This window comes from Tursiops truncatus, chromosome 1 (assembly GCF_011762595.2).
Source record: "Tursiops truncatus isolate mTurTru1 chromosome 1, mTurTru1.mat.Y, whole genome shotgun sequence".
NCBI lineage: Eukaryota > Metazoa > Chordata > Mammalia > Artiodactyla > Delphinidae > Tursiops > Tursiops truncatus.
This window is the reverse complement of record NC_047034.1, coordinates 111803048-111809594: the sequence shown is the minus strand read 5'-3', so window position 1 is coordinate 111809594 and position 6547 is coordinate 111803048. Positions and strand designations below refer to the sequence as shown.

General features: G+C 33.4%; 1 long non-coding RNA gene across 1 annotated transcript; it reads left to right on the top strand.

Annotated features, from left to right (window-relative positions):
* Positions 1-1706: 1706 nt before the first annotated feature.
* Positions 1707-5480, top strand: LOC117311052 (uncharacterized). Its single transcript, XR_004525075.2, has 4 exons — positions 1707-1822; positions 2805-2855; positions 3120-3261; positions 5187-5480. It is a non-coding gene; the product is annotated as an uncharacterized lncRNA (long non-coding RNA).
* Positions 5481-6547: the final 1067 nt, after the last annotated feature.

The window sequence follows — 6547 nt, the reverse complement described above, 5'->3', positions numbered from 1 at the left end:
TCCTAATCAGGTAAAATAAGGACAATATGATATAAATGGTTTTTTTCCAGGGAGCTGTCAAATAGATCAAATAGTGACAATACTCTAAGGATAGACCTTTTGAGGTCCAAACCTAGTTTTCCCCTTCCAATACTTACATAGTTTCTGGTTTTCACAGTTACTATAGTTGCAAAGCTGCTGATTTTCAAGTTTTGCAAGGCTGAGGAGAGTGCGATGGGAAAAGGTAAAGTTATAATGCCACAAACCCTGTTGCTCTTACCAAAAGTCAGCAATTTTTCTTGAATAAACACTCCTCATATTTTTACAAGTCTCTGGCTAACTTCCAGAGTTTGAAAAAGTTGATTTTGCCAGTTTTTACTAATTTTCTATTGCTTTTAGTGAGAAGTAGATTTATGGAAGCCTCACTCCACCATTCCATATGAAGTGTTATCTCCATCCAACTCTAGTGTTTTAATAGTATTCATGAAGTGATGAAATTATAGAATTTTGTAATTCAAGAGATTTTAAGAGATCACATAATCCAATTTACTTGCTTCGTGTGTGAGGAACTACTGCCTGAAGAGCTGAAGAGACATACTGAAGAAGACACAATGCATTACATTTGCAGGCTAAAACCCAGTCCTTCTCTTCTTGTAATGCTTAAATATATCCTGATAATATGCTTGTTTTCCAAAATAATAGTATTTATCCATTTTTTTATTCTTATTGAAATTTAAAAAGCTCAAAGCTGAAATATTTAAATAATAGAGGTTCTTTTTTTACTTTAAGAGGTCTGGAATTACTTTGGAAATGTTGGGAAGTTCTTGTTTTCAAATACATGGTTAGGAACAAAGGTAGGCTACACGATCATGACACTGCTGATTATTTAAAAGATCAATATAATTAATGTCCAGACAAAATTTGACCATTATTATATAGTAGAAAGAATAATGATTCATGAATTAATTTCCAGAACCTGTGAATATGTTACTTTACATGGCAAAAGGGACTTGCATATATGACTAAAGTTAAGAAGTTTGAGATGGGGAGATTATCCTGGATTATCCAAGTGGGCCCAATCTAATCACACAAATTCTTAAAAGCAAGAACCTTTCTTGACTTCAGAGAAACAGAAATATGGCAGCATGAGAAGAACTTGACCTTATGTTGCTAGCTTTGAATATCTAAAAGGGGGCCACAAACCAAGTAATGCAGACCTCTAGAAGCTGGCAAAAGCAAGGAAAGAGATTTTGTCCTAGAGTCTCCAGAAAGTAATACAGCTCTGCTGATACCTGTATCTTAGGTCAGTAAGAACTACATCAGAAGTCTGACCTAAAGCACTATAAGATAATGCATTTGTGTTGTGTCAAGCCATATGTTCATGGTGATTTGTCACAGCAGCAATAGAAAGTGAATACATACCAAAAATCCCTATTTAATCAACATGACAGGCACACTGATTCATTACACTTATTCCAGATTTAATTATTGTTATCAAATGAGGAACATTCATTTGAAACCTAATTTCAAAAAAATGCAGAAATGAAAAAATAGTGTGATTATTATTGCTACAGTAGTAATTAACCAATCTGTTAATTTAAATAAGACCCCAAAAAAAAGTAAAAGCTTTCATACAGTTTGATATCAGAATAGAATTAATAATATAATAAAAAAGACTTAGATAAAAGAATATGAGTATTTATATTCCTATTCTACTCCAGGTTTTTACAGAAAGCTATAAGCTAAGAACCAAAGCTGTGAAAGTTTGCCAAAACAATACCTGCAGTGAAGACCTTGGCATACCGTTGATCCAATTCTCTATAGACCACTTAAGTCAAGACAGGTATGCACGTCTTACTCTGAACTCTTGACTCAGAGAATATTCTATAGGTGAGCAAGATCATAACAACATTCTTAGCCTTTAAGAGGTAACATTTACAAATGTTTGGGTATAAGGATCATTTTGTTTAAAGGAATAATTTGTGCATTTGAAATTCGAGTGTTCATATTTTAATAAAAAACACATTTGTCCATAAAGATTTGCAAAGAGAAGTTATAAAAGATATGAATGTTCTGAAATCTCCTAACTTGAAGTTTCTCTCTCCTTTCTTGTTTAACAAGGGGAATGAACAATGCACAACTATATTGACTTATGCCCTAAGCGGATAGCTGTGTGGCATTTTATGCCAAGCTATCGACTTCCTTTAGTCTCTTTTGATCTATTTTTCCACCTTTCTTGTAACCTTGATGAAGAGTTGAATGATGTGTAGAAATTAAGTTCTCCCAGAATCAATGCCACTGAGTATGCTATGTGATCTCTCAAATATCATATAAAAACGGGAAATCTAAGAACATCATTACCACTGAAGCTCTACATATTCTATTTAAGAGTATTTAGATTGGATCTCATTTTTATTGCAAATTTGAATGAAGCTAAAATTATGGTTTAGCCTATCAACCTGTCAATTATTACAGAAATGGGACATTTGTATTGTTTTTTTCCAATATTTACAATATACTTCATGTATCTATATTATTTTTTTACTAAAGCATCTCAGAGCTCTTTATATACATTTACTCCCATAACTCACTCCCTGTCCAGTGTCAGCGTAGGTAAACAGGTGGCGAAATTGAGGTGCTCCTTTAATATTAAGATTTAATAGTGAGTTGGTGACTGGGTTAAAATATGAAATGACTTAATGCTTAAATCTAAAGCAATTCATATATTGAATACAAAGTTATAAAGATACTTTGTCACAAAACAAAGATTTTTAAAGGTGTGGTTGCTTATTTTAAAGTTGTTTTTCTGTTTTATTCTTCTGCAGATTAGAGAGATCCAACGGGCACTAAAACATTTACCTACCTAAAACAGCTGGGTAAGAGGAGCATGGCTGACATTCTATCTAGAATAAGGGGGAGGGAGGTGGGCAGTAATGAGGACTGGGAGCTGGTAAGCAATTTGAAAAAGTCATGCTTTGCATTTTAAAAGTTAAAGCTATCACTTTCTTTCCTCTCTCTCTCAAGGATTCTTCATACCTTCAATGCTTCAAGGTCTGAAACTGGGTACAAGATAATCCAATCACAGCATGTATAGTCAATGACAATGGTTATGTTCTCTTTATTTACCTTTCTCCTTTCAGAGACATTGGCAGTTTGGATCCATTCAATCACCACAAAGTGCCCAATTAGATATATACCTGTTTTCAAACCGCTATTGAATTCTATTCATCAAGTGGAATCTGCATTTGAACACTTCCATAGAAAGTTTGAAATGACTATGAGGTATTGACTAGGTTTTCCTGGAAACTTGCTTACCACTCAACTTCATATATTTGGGTGTATTGTTTCTTATATTTGTTTTTTTGTTTTGACTCACTCAGAAGAGGGGACCCATCAATCTCTGGAGCAAAAGATGGTGGTAGAAGTAGAAAACCTGCTAATTTTTGCTTGCTAATTCTAGCTTTTTTTTGTTTTGTTTTGTTTTGGTTTGGTTATAAATAAATTCCTCCCTTTACTTCACTGGGTTCAGTTTAGTTTGGTAATGTGGCCATAATTAGCAGACTAATTTGAGTTTTAAATAGAAATCCTTCAATTCTATATTTTGTAGTTTTTCGTCTTGTTCAAGGATAATTCTGTTTTTCCTTATCCAAATTTGGTATCTAAGAGAAGCTGTACCTTAGAAAGTTGGTTTAACATACATCGATTTTCTGTTTATACACTCTAATGGAGAGCCTTTTATTTCTTAGGCATTGAAGATTAATGGAACACTGTTTTCGTTCTTTGGCTGCTAATGGCAATCACCTGTTGATTACTAATAGATAAAGTAAGGAAGTGAAATAAGCAGAATTTTCTCCAAATTTATTTCTTAAAATAAATTAGTAAACCAGAATCCAGTGGGTTTTTTTTTTTTTTCTTGCATGTATGGGCAATTTCTCTCTCAAAGAGTGTGAAGAAGTTATATTAAGAACAAAGAATATTTCATACTTGTTAAAAACAGACAAATCTGAAATTCCTATAAGTCACAGAATATTATAGAAGGGGTGCTAAGACATTTTTTAATGGTTTAGTCACCACACATTGGTGTTTTATTGGTCTCCTTACTGCACACAACACAAGTTAATATTTTATGAGGTTCAAGCAAACTAATGGGCAAGATTTCAAGGAATGGTGCAAGTGTGACTACCTAAGTACTTTCATTACCAACATTGGAATAGTTATTGAGAGTGAAGACTTATAGAGCAATGGAGTCAAAGTAATACAAATCCTGTTAGAAATTGATCTAAGGAGAATTCCAACTAGTAAAATGAGTAATCAAATTATTGTGCTTATGCTTACTATCTTGTGTTAAATTTTGAAACCACACCTCGGGAAATAGAATGATCATATTTACTAGAATTTCTATCATCATTAATTATGATGATTTCACCATAAGTATGTTTTCACTTATACCTGGTTAAATGTCACTGGGCAAATGTCTGTAGCAAAACTGTTAGCTTCTAGTTTCATGTCACAATATACGTTGGAAATGTAGCATGAAATCCAGATTTTTTTCTTCCTCAAATCCCTTTTAAAATATGGAAGTGAATAAATAACTCCACAGAGGAGCCTTTTCCAGATGCTGTTGTTAGCCATTAAATGTGCAAATAATGCTTATGTTTTGAGAAGATGGATAGCATTCACCTGATTCCAATCAAAAGAAATCTCAATGATATGGAAGTCTCAGGTAAAGGAAAATATGTTTAGTCTAAATTATCTATGCAATTATTTCAATTCTAGGTTTCACTTGAGGGCATCAACCTGACTCTTGTGACTGAAAATATTATTATTAAAATAGAAAATGAGAACATAGGACAGTGTTATGATTGCTGTGGTAATTTTCATTGCAGGTTTCTAGGAGTGGATTACTAAGTTCAATATTTTACTTATAAAAGACTTTGGGCTAAAATTTCAAAAATGGTCTTTTACTTTTTGACTGAATATTCAGGCCTGCTCCAGCGATATTATATATATTTATACATATGCTCAGAATTTCCTCCTAATCTTACAAATGTGCTAATAAGATTTCTTTAATATTTCTACATTTGACTATCTGTCAGTGAATTTAAGTGTGTCCTTGTATGTTTAGGGTGTCCTATTCCTAATACCAAAAATAAATCTTGGCTTTGTCCACAATTAACATTGCAATATTTTTTTTTATTACTCCTCAGGCTAGTCTTCTGAGGTAGGAATACTGCCACATTTCCTACATTTTCCTGATTTGCTGTGGAAACTTGTGATAGAGAAGAAAGTCTAGTCTGGAAGATTTTCCCCAACGTCTGATCATCGTTTTACTATTTTCATAAACCTTTGAAAGTGGATTACACTCCAATATTTATGTTCTTAGCATCCTGGAAGAAGTCAACACATTCTTAATGCCACCATCCAACTCATAAGTGCAATCTTTAAGGCTGTAGCACTCTTAATCAAGCTTACAAGAACCATCTTTTGCAGAACATTAAACATACACCATATACCATATTACTGGTAATCTGTTTGTTTTCAATTTTATTTTAAGATTTCAATTTGGCCAAAAATTTCAACTTTTGGTTTGCTTGACTTTTCCTCTTGTGATCAAGAAACTGTCTTTAACTTTCCTTCTGTATTTGCTGAAATATTGACTGTAGGCTTATATCATGATTTCCATTTCTCTGAAACTTTAGCTATTTAAGATAGATTTATACCTTGTGGGGAAAAATGCTTTAGCAGAGGTGTAGATGTGGATTCATTTCTTCTGATGGGAATTTCTCATAATCTACAAAGTGCAGAGCTGAGTACAGGGCACACTCAGACAGATGTCAGTCCCAGTAAGCAAATCACCCTTTACCCTTCCAAACTGATACTTCATAATATTTGCTCACTACTAATTTACAAAAGCGGCTGAATTCTGTGTGTGGGATAAGTGATGTAGGAGGACTAATGGTGGAATCTTTTACCTTGTACTGCATAATTTAACCATAGTCCCACATTTGCTCACCCATTTTTGAAAGCACTGCAAATGGCTTATCATATTTCTTCCAAAACATACAGTGCTATCCTTGACATGAGCTCTGTGAAACAGAGTTTTATCCATCTTACTATGTTCCCAATGTTATCTTAGCACCAAATTAGTATTTGAAACCCATATATATTGGCCCATAGAGGCAGGTGGACAAATCTCATCTCTTAATTATCCTGTGGTAGTATAACAAAGTAGAGAGAGCCTGTGGCTGGAAATCAGACTCTGGTTGAAAAACATGTTCTGCCATGTAACAGATGACTAATCTTAGAAAATTTCCAAACTTTCATAGCCTAATATTGACCTTTGCAGGAAATTCATACTAAGGCTTTTATGGAGAGATGACTCAATTTGACAATTGATGACAAGGATAAGAAGAGGTATGGAACACTTTGTCTTTGTATAGGAAACTAAGTATTTCTAGATTGAGGGAGATAAAAGCAAGATGTAGAAACACAAGCCACTAAAATAAAAAAAATCCAGGCATTAAAATAATGGTCTGATTACAAACCAAATCATGGAATATTTAGTCTT